Source organism: Leguminivora glycinivorella, chromosome 13 (assembly GCF_023078275.1).
Source record: "Leguminivora glycinivorella isolate SPB_JAAS2020 chromosome 13, LegGlyc_1.1, whole genome shotgun sequence".
Classification (NCBI taxonomy): Eukaryota; Metazoa; Arthropoda; class Insecta; order Lepidoptera; family Tortricidae; genus Leguminivora; species Leguminivora glycinivorella.
In genome coordinates this window covers 1,123,511-1,138,658 of record NC_062983.1, presented here as the reverse complement: position 1 = coordinate 1,138,658, position 15,148 = coordinate 1,123,511, and the positions used below count along the sequence as shown (strand labels likewise).

The 15,148-nt window shown below is 37.3% G+C and overlaps 1 protein-coding gene across 1 annotated transcript in view; it reads right to left on the bottom strand.

The window, feature by feature from the left end:
* The window catches only part of LOC125232507 (neurexin-1), a 385,338-nt gene that overhangs the window by 171,429 nt on the left and 198,761 nt on the right, over positions 1–15,148 (bottom strand). The gene's annotated exons all lie outside the window — the stretch shown is intronic.

Below are 15,148 nucleotides of genomic sequence, written 5' to 3'. Positions count from 1 at the left end.
AACACAAGTTTAATTTGTATTAAAACTTTTTGTATGTGAAACTTTAGAGTAAAAAGTCTATAACTTGTTTATGGTGGAAAAACAATAGAGGGGAAGAAAAGAAAATGGGGAAAAATATGTAGGCGGATTGAATGTATTTTTTACTTTTATTATGAAATAAATGATGCAGTGAAAGTTAAAGTTGAGTTTTTTATGTGGAAGCTACAAAAATTGTGGTGACCAACATAAATTGGTCCTTCGAGATATGGAGATGAATTAAGTGAAGAAGTCAGTTGTAGAAGATAATAGTGAGTTGTGAAAAATATAAGCTGTTTGCTGAACATAAAAGTTAAAAGAAGATTACGATTTACAAATTAAATTGATTTTCAAGATTGTCCTCATAAGTCGCTTTCAAAAATTTTGTCAAAATTACTAAAACCATCGATGATGTTAGCTGGACAAAACGTTATTTGAAAATTGTGCCAGCACTAGAAGGGTGCGATCGAACATCCTGTCCGAAGAAGTCGCCGTCCGTGCAGTGATTTGGAGTACGCGGTTCCAGTCAACGCTGCAGCAACGGGTTACGAGTATCCGAACGTACCCGCTCACGTTCAACTCTTCGGCCGGCAGAACTGTCAGTGTCAACGCTCCGTCGGTGTGTTTCAAAAGTTTTCGCGACGTTCAAAGGCGGGCGTAGTTTGTATTAATTTATCGTAATACAATTGTGTAGTTATGTTAGTGACTTATGTAAACATTTAGTGTAGATTGTACAATATGTCGTCTGAATTGAGTCAGTTGAAGGCCAATCGGGGCTACCATAAAGGCGCGATAACGCGCATCGGAACTTTCTGTATGTCAGAGGATTTTAAAACTGCTTCTATCGAATTGATTTTACAGAAAAAAGAGAGGTTGATAAAATCTTTTAATGATTATGAGTTGTGCAATAGGGCCATCCTGGCGTTAGAGCCGGAGGATGACGAATCATATGAATCCTACGAGACCAAGCGGGATTTGTGTCTTGCACTAATCGAGACTCGTTTAAAACAAGTATCGCCGGCTGCACAGGCGACTCCATCCTCCGAGCTGGAAACAAGTAAGTTTAAAAAACTTCCCTGTATTAATATAAAAACCTTCGATGGTGTATCCATTATGGATTACCATCCATTTGTAAATATGTTCAGAGCTGTCATTCATAAGGATGCGAAGTTAAGCACTTGCGAAAAATTGTATTATTTGCGGTCCTTTCTAGCAGGGGAAGCCTTGGACTTGATAAAAAACTTGATGTTAAATGATGAAAATTATGAAGTAGCTCTAAAGCTCCTTGATGATAGGTACAATAACATACCTAAAATTGTAAATTTTCATGTAAATAGCATTCTTGACATGCCAGTTTTGACAAAGTGTACAGCTTCTGCCCTGCGGTCTGTAGTGTCAACTGTAAATATGCATCTTGCAGCTTTGAAAAACTTAAATGAGAAAGTTGAGTTCTGGGATACTATATTGGTTAATATTTTAGCTAAGAAGATTGATTCCTATACATACCGTGGATTTCATCTTGAACGTGATGTGAAAGAGGTTCCTAAATTGTGTGAATTCCTTACTTTCCTAGAAAAGAGAGCGATTGCCTTAGAAGCTACCAGTACGGAGGAGCCCAAGAAGACAGTAAAGTCTACTGTGAGTGCCGCGGCCACTATGGGAGTTTCTTGTAAGTATTGCCAGAATTCTCATAAAATATATGAATGTCCCAAGTTCAAGTTGCTTCCTTACCAGGAGCGATGCGAGATTGTTGAGGCCAATGAATTATGTAAGTTATGTCTCAATAGTCATCAGGGTAGATGTCTACTGAAGTTGAAATGTGCCACATGTCATGAATTGCACAATACATTATTACATTCTCCAAATACAGGAAAAGTAACTAATGTCTCCTTAGCTGATGAAGCCTCTCAGAAGGTGAGTGACAATTCCAATACTGATGATCATTGCTTGCCTACCCACTCATCTAAAACTGTGAGCTTTTCTGCTAGGCCGCAGAAGGCCAGTATATTGCTTCCATCCATAATTGTTAAACTAAAGAAAAAGGATGGCACTTTTGTTCATGCTAGGGCCTTGCTAGACTCATGCTCACAGGTGCATTTTGTTAGTGAGGAACTGATAAATGAGGTAGGTGTTTCGGCATACAGATCTGATGAGGTAGTAACTGGTGTGTGTGATAAGGATAATGAAATTGCAAAGATGGCGGATTTAGTTGTTTATTCGACTGTAGGTGATTTTAAGGTTGAAGTGTCATGCTGTGTAACAAAAAGGGTTACTCGTGCCCTTCCACAGCAGTCATTTGATACTTCTCAATTTAATATGCCATCTTATGCCGAATTGGCTGATGAGAAGTTTAATGAATCGAGTGAGAATTCGTTATTATTAGGGGCCGATGTCTTTTTCCAGGCGTTCCAGTATGTCTGCAGGCAGCTGACACCTGTGGGTCCTTACTTGGTGAAGACGAGATTCGGTCATATTGTAGGCGGGAGGCTGCCCTTCCCTGCTGGCATGAAGTCTATAAGTAACTTTTGTGTTGCTTCCAAAGGTAAGGCATTTACTTGTAATAATGTTGTAGAAGATGATTTACAAGCTCCCTTTCCTTGTTTTAAAACTGAAGTTTCCTCCCTGTCAAGGAATTGTGAGGCTTCCGAAGATATTGCAGATATAATGTCGAAATTTTGGGATTGTGAGAAGGTACCTAATATCATCAAAGAGACTGGTACTGAGGCCGAGCAGGCTGAACAGATTTTTCAGGAGTCTGTTAAGTTGGAAAATGACAAGTTTACTGTAGCCTTGCCGGTGAAGGTTGATATGGATAAATTGGAGTTAGGCGATTCTTTTAGTAGCGCTTTGCAACGACTTTACAATTTAGAAAAGCGGTTTGCGCGAGATGTTGATTTGAGTCAAAAGTATAAAAAATTTATACATGATTATATACATCAAGGTCATGCCAAATATTTTGACATGTCTAATTATGACCTTAATGCGGGAAATGTCATGTTTTTGCCCCACCACCCTGTAATTAGTGCCAGTAAAACAACACCTGTTCGGGCTGTCTTTGATGCTGGTGCTGTCACAAAGAATGGTATATGTTTGAATGATATTTTAATAAATGGTCCCGTGGTTCAAAAGGATCTCTTTGAAATTCTGATTTTATTCAGAACTTTCAAATATGTATTATTGTGTGATATAAAGGCTATGTATCGGCAAATCTTGATTGAGGATAAATATCGTTGTTTGCAAAATATTCTGTGGCGTGATTCTCCTGACGAGTCAGTCAAATGTGTGCAGTTGCAGACAGTAACCTATGGGTTAAAAAATTCTGCCTTTTTGGCATGTAGGTGTTTGTTAGAGCTAGCTCAAAGATACGAGGGCCAATATCCTTTGGCTTCGTTCGTGTTGAAGCATACTTGCTATGTGGATGACATTCAGTGTGGTTCAAATGATTTTGATGAGCTTTGTCAGATGAAAAAGGAGTTGATTGATATCATGAGGTTGGGTAGTTTGTCTCTCCACAAATGGTGCTCTAATAATAGGGAAATATTGAGCGACATTCCAGTCGAGCTGCAGCAGCTCGACAGTAGGAGCTTTGACAAAAATAATGAATATGTCAAAACTCTTGGACTGACATATGATGTTATTACTGATACTCTTCACATGCAGTGCCCTGTTAAGGAGGTTCAAGAAAAGTATACGAAACGTCAAATGCTTAGTTTCATAAGCAAATTTTTTGATCCGTTAGGATTGTGTGGCCCTGTGTTAGTGCAGGCAAAGATTTTGATGCAGCAGGTTTGGTTCGAATCGTTAAAATGGGATGATTTTCTACCTCAGGATCTAAATAAAAAATGGGTTGACTTTGCCTATAGTTTAGTTCAGATGTCTGATATTTCTATTGGCAGGAATATCAATGTTCACGGAGCGAAATCGTTGGAGTTAGTGGGATTTTCGGATGCTTCCAATGCTGCTCATGGATGTTGTTTGTACTTACGTGTAATTGATACTGATGACAGGGTTTCGGTGAACCTTTTATGTTCAAAGTCCCGAATCAATCCTAAGGATAAATTACAATTAACTGTCCCAAAATTGGAACTGAATGGCGCGCTCTTACTTGCGATTCTAGTTCGGAAGGTGTATTCCGCTCTGTCTTTGAAATACTCGGTAAATGTGCATCTTTACAGTGATTCTATGATTTTGTTGGCATGGTTAAAAACACTTCCAGTAAAGCTTAACGTGTATGTAGGTAACAGAGTTGACAAGATTCAAAAGTTATCCTCCGGCTTTGAATGGCATTATGTAAATACTCAGGACAATGCCGCGGATATGTTATCTCGTGGTGTAGAGCCCCAAATATTGGAAAAATGTAGCTTATGGTGGCATGGGCCTAAGTTTTTGTCTGACCCTACTTTCCATCACAAGACTGTAGAAGATGATGTTTTCAAATCTTCTGACATGCCAGAGTTAAGGCCTACAACTAAATGTTGTAGTACGTGTGTTGATGTAAGCTCGAATTCTATTGATGATCTGATACAGAAACATTCAAGTATTAACAAATTAACAAGGATTGTAGCATATCTTCTTAGATTTGTATTTAATTGTAAAAAGGTAAATACTAACAAATGTCAGGGATTTTTATCTCCTCGAGAACTAGATTGTGCTTTGCATATAATAATTAAATGTGAACAAAGAAAGTTTTTCAGTAATGATATTGATAACTTAAATAACAACTTGCCATTGAGATCTAGCTTGAATAGTTTGCATCCCTTTCTTGATTCTGAAGGGTTATTACGTGTAGGCGGTAGATTAGAAAATTCAGGATTATCCTATGACCAAAAACATCCGATTGTATTGCCGAAAGGTTCTCATGTAACTAAGATTATTATTCATAATGAGCACTTAAGATTGAAACATGCTAGTACCACTTTGTTGTTGAGTACCCTTAATGAAAAATATTGGATTATGAATGCAAATAGGGAACTCAAATCCGTTCTGTATAAATGTATAAAATGCTTTAGAATTAAGGCAAAAAATGCTTCTCAATTAATGGGCTCTCTGCCTCTTGATCGTGTTAATATGACTCGTCCATTTCAAATTGTGGGCACTGATTACGCCGGTCCTTTTTATGTGAAGCAAACTAGAATTAGGAAACCGGTAATAACTAAGGCTTATGTTGTGATTTTTGTATGTTTCGCTACAAAGGCCATTCACATAGAATTGGCATCTGATATGACAACTGATACTTTTTTAGGGTGTCTTAAAAGATTTATTTCTCGTAGAAATAAGCCTACTAAGATATATTGTGACAATGCGGCCTATTATAAAGGTGCAGAAAATGTGCTGAAGGAATTGTATGATCTGAATAATTCTGCTAATCACCAATCAGCTGTGATTGATTTTGCTAGTTGCGAAAGAATATCCTTTCATTTTATTCCTTCCTACTCCCCAGTCTTCGCCGGGTTATGGGAAGCTGGGATAAAAAGCGTAAAATATCACATGAAACGTGTGATTGGTAATACGGTGTTCACCTATGAGCAAATGTACACCATTTTGGTTCAAGTTGAAGCTATTTTAAACTCTAGGCCATTGACTCCAATGTCTAGAGATCCCAATGATATGACCTATTTAACTCCTGGACATTTCCTCACGGGTAATTCACTGACATCTTACCCAGAACCGGATATTACCGATGTAAATATAGGTAGGTTGAGCTTTTGGAAACAATGTGTTCAATTGCAACAACATTTTTGGCAGCAGTGGCATAAACAATACTTGGTTATGCTGCAGAGTAGACCAAAATGGAGAAATGAGTCTCCTAACTTAGAAATAGGATCTTTAGTTTTGTTGAGGGAAGATAATATCTCTCCGTTGTGTTGGCCAGTAGGTCGGATTGTGGATGTTCAACCCGGTAAGGATGGTAAGGTCCGAGCCTTGCATGTAAAAAATACAAAGGGTTTTATTGTAAAAACGAGTGTCACTAAAGTATGTCCCTTACCGATTGACTATAGTTAAGTAGATAAGTGTTTTGTTTAATTTATGTTAATTGACACAATTAGCTTTCAACTTTAGTTCGTTTTTAACGTTGTACATATTTGTTATTGCTTGGCCTGGCCCCCAATATGTTCAGAACAGAACACAAGTTTAATTTGTATTAAAACTTTTTGTATGTGAAACTTTAGAGTAAAAAGTCTATAACTTGTTTATGGTGGAAAAACAATAGAGGGGAAGAAAAGAAAATGGGGAAAAATATGTAGGCGGATTGAATGTATTTTTTACTTTTATTATGAAATAAATGATGCAGTGAAAGTTAAAGTTGAGTTTTTTATGTGGAAGCTACAAAAATTGTGGTGACCAACACAATGCATGCAACAAAAAAGAATACAGAGGAATAAACATACACATATGCGACGCGTGATATTAATACTAATACATAAAATTACATACATACAAGTATATGTAATACATACAATCCGATGAGGTGTACAAAACAGACATCATAAACATAAACTTATATAAAATGAAACCTTACAATAATGTCGTAACAAAATTGACATCCAAACATCACCTTATACACTCCATCTTAACACGACAGTCATAAACCGACCACTCGATCTGCGTCCGTAATAAAGTCTTAAGTGTCAGTCACAGACTCAACTACTGCTAGAAGACTCAAGCCAACTCAAAATCACCACACACAGTTCCATTTTAGGCATGGGCCGAATATTCGGTAAATATTCGGTATTCGGCATATTTGGCAAGTTCTGCAATGTTCGTATTCGGCCGAATAGTTCTGCAATATTGCCGAATATTAACCGAATAAACAAAGTAAATAAATAGCGTAAGTTGTTTCGTAATTCATCGGGTAATGACATCCTATTTCAGCATTCTAAGGAACTACCAAAGGGAGTTAAAAATGCGTTAAAATAAGAAACGCAAGAAGAAGCTTAAATTATAAGAAACAAAAACCTAAATTTTCTTATGCACTAAGTTATAGAAACATTAATAGCCTTAGTACCCATTACCAATCATTGAAAAGTTTTTAACTCTAAGCCAGGATTTAAAATACGGCGGAACTGAATATTCGGCCGAATGTTCGGTTCGGTAACAGCTGAACCGAATGTTGGGCCGAACATTCGTATTCGGCAAAGTCCTTATTCGGCCCATCTCTATTTCATTTAGTTATGGGATTGGGAACGCAACCACTGTCTTGATCCAGTTGTGCCAACGTTGACAACCTATTGACAAACAGTGACAATTGACAACGTTTCAAAATTTTCAATGTCCCTTAATCGAAAACCATTTCGAGATATACGCCTGTAGATTACAAAAATATTTTTTTTAATATTTTTTTCCATATTTTTATTAAAAAATTCTTAAAAATAGTTTAAAGGGGAAGTGACGTTAAATAGTTGTTCAGAACTGCCACTATAACCAAAAAATCTTACGGTTGGGATGTCACTTGAGTTTGACTGTGACACTTATCACCGATCGTAATATGGAGATTAGAGGTGTGGAGACTGTGGAGCGAAAACTTAGAAGTATCAGAAGTGCACATATAAAACCATAGATAGGTGGCGCTGCAATTACAAGCACATAAGGGTTTGACACGTCATTTTTCGACTGTTCTACTTTGACAAATTTCCTTCCTTATACTCCTACATTCCATAGCTCGTAGTCAATATTTCTTGACAGTGACACTTAACAGTCAGACATCTCGAATCGATAATCTCTTTTTAGGAATGATTTTGTCGTTTTCTTAGGTGTATGAAATAACACATGTGACGTCATTAAGTTGAGTCTTGGCGTTTGTAACTTACGCTCTTTCTACTCGAAGTAGTAATAAAAAGGGATTTTCTCGTTAAAATAGCAGTTTTTTTGAAAAATAAAAAATACGTGTATCTTTTATTATTGAGTTCTTTCAAACGAAACAATAAAAAATGGTACTCAAAAATATGAAATGTTGTCAATTCTTGCCGAACAGTGACACTTCGCCGTTCAGTGCCTGTTCAACAAGAATATTATTATATTGACGCCGAGTACCAATGTCACTTATCGACCCAGAAATAGGCACAGAATTTTCAATGTCACTGTGGTGAAATAGGCCACTGCATTCGTGTAATTTAGTAATATTTATACAAAAAACTAGTGTTATGATTAAACAGGGGATGTTATACTAGCAAGCGTATTAGCAAGCTGAAGTCAATCAATCAATCAATCAATTATTTATTCGTGATAACTACAAAATACACAAGTAAGAAAACAGAAACAGCAAATAAAAGAAAATTAAACATATAAGTTACCACGAAATGGTCCCGACTCAGCATAAAATGCTAACCCGAGGGTCAGCGCTGGTCTTCCGTCGGGACCATTTTGTTGGTCACGAACGCAGCTGTACGACGCGGACCGGACGGAAGTGGCAGTGGGCTGGCCAGATTAGCCGTAGAACCGACAACCGTTGGGGTAAACGAGTTCTTGAGTGGAGACCGCGTCTCGGCAAGCGTAGTGTAGGACGGCCTCAGGCAAGGTGGAGCGACGATTTGCGCAGGATGGCTGGCAGCAGCTGGATGCGAGCAGCCGAAGATCGGAAACGGTGACGTGAAATTGGGGAGGCCTATGTCCAGCAGTGGACTGCAATAGGCTGATGATGATGATGATGATGTTATACTATGTAATGTGGTGTAACATACTCAATTATGCTGCTCAGATCCGTTCACTCAGTCTGCTCAGGTCAGTTATTATTCATACTTGTATTATATTATTTTGTTACGTAATGTCGACGTGTAATAGTGCCACCATGTTTTTTATACTACGTCGGTGGCAAACAGGCATACGGTCCGCCTGATGGAAAGCGGTCACCGTAACCTATGGACGCCTGCAACTCAAGGAGTGTCACATGTGCGTTGCCAAGCCATTAGAAACTTGTACACTCCTTTTTGCTTTGTTAAGTACACAGCAAAAAGGAGTGTACAAGTTCCAAGGAGGGTTCGGATTCCGACGACCCTAAATGACAATAGACCGAACAAATTAGTTCCGTAGATCCTTCCGTCACCAGCACAGCGCACCCTCGTTGAGCTCTGGCAGCCTTACTCACCGGAAGGAACACACCACTATGAGTAGAGTCTAAATGTTCGGATGTTATGATGTTTTGATGGCACTTCACCAGTACAATATGTCATAATGTCTGGTGACCACACGCTTGTAAACACTTCAAAATGCGGTGTCTGGGTAGTCTGTGGAGTCAATAAAGCAATAGTGCCAATTTCCAAGTGCAGAGTGCCAAGTTAACTGTTGGCTGAAGGTTGATTACTCTTGGTTGCAATCAATCTTGCAACAATGTAGGGATATCGTTTAAATATATTTCATGATACAAAACGATACAAGAAAACCCCACATGTTGAAAAGCGCAAACAAATTCCGTTATGACCTATGTATTGAAATTATTACAAAAATAAGCGATCATTTTCACCAGGTCATGCTTGATGATTGCAAATGCTTCGAAATGATTTTCCAATGAAAATAATCTCATTGACTAATTTCAAAAATAACTTATCAAAAAGCGAATAAACACGAACATTCATTCAAACAACTCATCCATTCAATCGTTCGCTCAGCTCCCGAAGCCACTGACTAATTTCAATCCCCCAAAGTACCGATAAGCGAACGAGTGCATCTGTGCTGCCGACCGTACATTTCCGGTGCAAGCTAGGGCTTTTCATACCGGGATCTCGGGATACCGCCTTTTTCAATACCGGTATTAGATTTTGAAGAAAGGGAGGAGCTTTTTGCTGTGTACTTAACACAGCAAAAGGGAGTGTACAAGTTTCTCATGGGTTGGCAACGCGTATGTGAGACTCCTTAAGTTGCAGGCGTCTATAGGTTACGGTGACCGCTTTCCATCAGGCGTACCGTATGCTTGATTGCCACCGACGTAGGTAATTAAGTGCTCTACTTAAGGTCTCAGATATATGTCCTCAGCATTGAAGAGAGTGACGTAAAGAGGGGAAGGATTTTATTTTATATAATAATAATAATAAAATTCTTTATTTCGAATATTACATTCATAGTTGTTGTAAAACAATAAAAAAATACAATAGAATATAAAATATTTTGAATTAGGAATCCCAATATTTATAGTTACTGCCAAAAATGCAAGATGAACATAATCTACACATCGAAATGTCCTATTTTCGCATCACAAGAGTGGCTTCACGCTATTTTTGATTTTACTTCGCGCATAGTAAGTAAATACGCGCAGTAAATTTGGACGTAAGATTATCACTTGCACACCTATTTTAGCGGCGGATTATAGGACGGACAAGCAAAGTCTCGGATTATCAAGGTTTCGCTCTAGTGAAACACATATGCAAAGTAAAAACTTATTACGGTATTTTTAGATCAAAGTTACTTGTTTCCTAATTTTTCGCGAGATCCCGGGATCAATCGCCAATACCGGTAATACCGGTATTGCGAAATGTCCGGTATTTGGAAGCCCTATGCAGCTCGCGTGCCGGGTACCATTACATGCCGACCGTACCATTACATGGATAGCGATCAGGCGGACATACAAATAAGATTTGGACTGTTGGTAACTTTATCAAATAAGTTAGATTGGAATTGGAGGGACTTGTGACAAAAAAGGAAAAAAATATCGTAACAAATCAACTAGTATCTTATTTTTGGTGTACATTGTAAGTCAACATGTAGGATTGACCGATCTTTCCGTCCCTTAGGGCTGGTTTTTCAATCGCCAGATAAATAATATCTGTCAGATAAATGTTAGCTGTCATTTATACGTATGATGACAAGGATAGTGATAACTTTATCTGATAAATATATTTATCTGGCGATTGAAAAACCGGCCCTAAGTAGTGCATAGTGTTATGAAAAAACACATTACATCCTTGGGCTGGCATTTTTCGAAAAAGAGTGCAGAAAAAAATAAGTTTATAAGTCACTCAGAATTCTTATGCCAGACTTAGTATCTAAGAATAATTATAATGACTGAAAAGAAATAAAGAGAATTATAATAAACTCACAAATTTTCAGGTCCAGAATTCGTCATAACTACAAACTCATTTCTAGTAGAGATGGGCCGAATACGGACTTTGCCGAATACGAATATTCGGCCGAACATTCGGTTCAGCTGTTACCGAACCGAACATTCGGCCGAATATTCGGTTCCGCCATATTTTAAATCCTGGCTTAGATTTAAAAACTTTTCAACGATTGGTAATGGGTATACATGTATCTTACTCAGACTCTTAATGTTCCTACAGTTTAGTGCATAAGGAAATTTTGGTTTTTGTTTCTTAAGCTATATTATTTTTACTTTTTTACAAAATTATTGTATTTATATTTTAACGCATCTTTAATTCCCTTTGGTAGTTCTTTAGAATGCTGAAATACGAGTATGTAAGGAAGTCATTATCCAATGAATTACGAAACAACTTACTCTATTTATTTACGTTGTTTATTCGGTAAATGTTCGGCAATGTAACCGAACTATTCGGCCGAATACGAACATTGAAAAACTTGCCGAATATGCCGAATACCGAATATTTACCGAATATTCGGCCTATCTCTAATTTCTAGTATTCACATTATTTAATGTAAAAAAGCCCCGTATTCTAAAAATATTGTATCGACAACAGGCAACATACACCCGTTTGTTAAGAATTTATCTTTATATTGTGTAGTACTAACTAGCGGCCCTGTGCAACCCTTACGTAGATTGCTAAGCCTTCTGGTCGGTTAGCCAAATGGTTGGTCTTATAGGGACTATTTCGCTTGTGTGCACATTTAAGTGAATACAGTAAACTAATTTCATAGGACATAGGTAAGGTACTGTAGACTTTTTTTTTTTTCATTTTAGCGTAGCTTAGGTTTTAAACTGGTTAACTGTTTTATTTATTATTGCACGGAACCAATAGTTTACTGTTAGCTACTTATTGTGAAAAATACTTGTAAAACTAAATGACATATTTTTGTTTTATGATGATTTTGGATCTGTTCATAGTTCATACTTTTTTTATATTATGTATGTATGTATGTATGTATGTAAACACTTTATTGTACATAAGACAAGTTAGGACATAGAAATACAGTATAGTTATGGTGTACAAAGGCGAACTTATCCCTATAAGGGATTATGATGAGGGGGATTATGTGTAGTTTTTAGTTGTAATTCGACCTTTAGATACTATACATCTGTAATTAATTATTTTACCTTTATACGTTAGAATTAATAATTATTATTAATGAAATTTTAAATATAACGTATATAAGTGTGTTCTATTTTCTGAACAAAATATTTGTACTGTATTTGTACAGATGTATTTTGACACTGCGTTCACAATATTTGTAATTTTACTTGGTTTATACGATAAAGTTTAGATAAATAGGTACACTTCGTTTGTGTAGCGTGCGGCCCCTCGGTACCCTTAACAAGACCGTTAAGCCTTCGGCTCGGTTAGCCAAATGCTCGGTCTTATAGACGTTTGTCGACTTTTATTTGCTTGGTACTTGCACAAAGTATTTTTTTGTAACTACTAGGGTTTTGTTGGGCATGAACAATATTCGTTTTTGTAACATTGTGATCTTTGATCTTTCGTCTTCTTTTTCGTTTAATTTACCTTTGGCTAGTCTATGGCCAAAAGTAAGCCTATTTATTATAAAAAAAGCTATCACTAAGCGTTTAACGCAAGTTTGTTTACATTACATTGTGGACCGAATTATTTTCTATGGACAAAATTTCAACTTCAATTTACGTTAAAAATAAATGACACATAATTTATGTTTTTGCTCTAGCAGGTTTCAATTTGAGCCTATCTTCACTGGTTGAGAATGCATTTTGACACTGCGTTCACAATATTTGCAATTTTACTTGGTTTGTGCAATATTTGTAAAATATTTAATTATTTACATTTCTTATATCCTAACCACCGTGTCAAAATTTCGCCTGTATTAGCATCTACTGTCCTAGCTGAAGTGTAAATTCAGCGTCCTCGTACAACCCTTGAATAGATCGCTATTATCGCAAAGCCTTCGGATCGGTTAGCTAAATGGAGCATCGTCTTAGAGACCGCTCTTCTGTGGACACTAAACTTAGGTACCTTATATAGGTTACTGAACAAGTACGCTCACCAGCAATAATAGGTTACTTTTCGAAGGCTGCAAATCTAGTGACATGCTTTTAGGGCTCTATAAATAAGGTCGTGTGAGATATTTTGGCAACTTGCCACACACGTGACACAATGTCACATATTATTAAAAAAAAAAGCAAATAATTATTGCAGGTATTTTCGTACTGCAGCTGCTTGTTGTGCATTTGTATTAAAAAATTGCTTCTAAAACTAAATGATAACATGCTTATTATAAACATTACCGTAAATACCATGCTTAATGTTGGACCACAGACTTAACGTCACACTTAAAATGTTGGGCCAAATTACGTCATTAGGTCGAATCCCAGTTTAAAAATTAAAATCTATATATAATTTTTTAACAAAGAGAACCCCTCTAAGAATGTCCAGTATCCTAGTAACGACATGAATACCTCTCGTTACTCTTATTAAATTAAATCAACATTCCTTTAAATTCCAGAGAATGAGTCCTAATTGTATATTCCGGTTTATTCATCACTGTACCTTTGCTTTTTCAGCCTCCGCTCTTTCCTGCCCTAGAGCGTAAATGATAAAGTTTGATAACGTAGCATTTGGACCGAAATGTCGTGGGCGGCCGCCTACGCACACTCTTGGGACGAATCATCCCATTTACATCACAAACTGAGACAAATAATAATAGCCTTTATTCAGCACACTTTAAGGTTTAGTAGAATCAGAAAGTAGCAGAAACATTAATCTACCTACGTATGAAAAATAAGTTTTGGAAAGTCAAGTTCGAAAATAAATTAAAATAAAAACGCAAAGCGGAACTCTGAAATTTAAAACTATGGGAGTAATCAAAATCTAACGGAAAAAGTGTTTTAAACCCCCAAACTCTACAAGCTACGAGTATGTAGTATAGTGCTAGTTCGAAATATCTCGCGTGAGAATTTAGCACCCAACGTGAGATAAGAACAAGTGGGAGGTGGATAGCTCGTGTGAGAATTTGGCACCCAGCGTGTGGCAATAATAATTTGGGGTTGGACCCCTCTTGTGAAAATCTGGCGCCCAATGTGGAGCATAAGGAATTTGGGGGTCGTTACTTTAAGAATTTGGCACCCAACGTGGGACAAGAACCCGTAAGGGTTGGATACTTTGAAAATTTGACGCCCAACGTGGGACAGTCACCGGCATAAATAAGTGATGATTTATATACCTTGTCGCTTTAAATCGTTTGACAATTTCATATGACATTTCAAACACGACGTTAATTTTACAAGGTATAGAAATCGTCACATATTTATGTTGGTGACTGGACTAAACCCGTAGGGGTTGGACACTGAAAATATGGCGCACAACGTGGGACAAAACCCGTAGGAGATATAATTTGAATATTTGGCACCCAACGAGGGACAAAACCCATAGGGGTTAGATTTTTTGAAAATGTTGGCGCCCAACGCGGGACAACAATAAGTTGGAGGGTGGATACTTTGAGATTTAACAAGACAGAACAAGGTAGAGGTAGATTTCTCGTGTAAAAATGTGACAATTATCGTGGGGCAAGTACAAGATGGGAGTGGAAAGCACGCGTGAAAATTTTATTGCAAAGTGACAAGAATTGTTGTATATTGGTACAAACTAAATAGATAAACCATTGGACTGGACACATACAATTCATATTGTTCAATTCACTATTCAAGACTGACCGCAGGCTGAAATCCAATAGCTGAGAAAGCCTTTCTCATGTATCGGATTTCAGCATGGAGTAGCAAACGTAACTCGGGTTCGTTATAACCTAAACCCGTAACCGACGTGAATATATGTGGTTGTCCAGTCATGCAGTATTTGAGTGAACAAAGCGCTTTAAGCGAACCTGTGGCACAGGTTTACTCTGCCTGTGAATGCTAGCCACTCAATTTCAACTGTGTACGCAATTTTATGTTCGTTTTAGCTGACTCAGGTAAAACAAAATCCCCAAGTAAGAGTAAAATTTTTGTATTGATGATAGATAAGGTAACTTGTCCTTCAATTTGACTCAA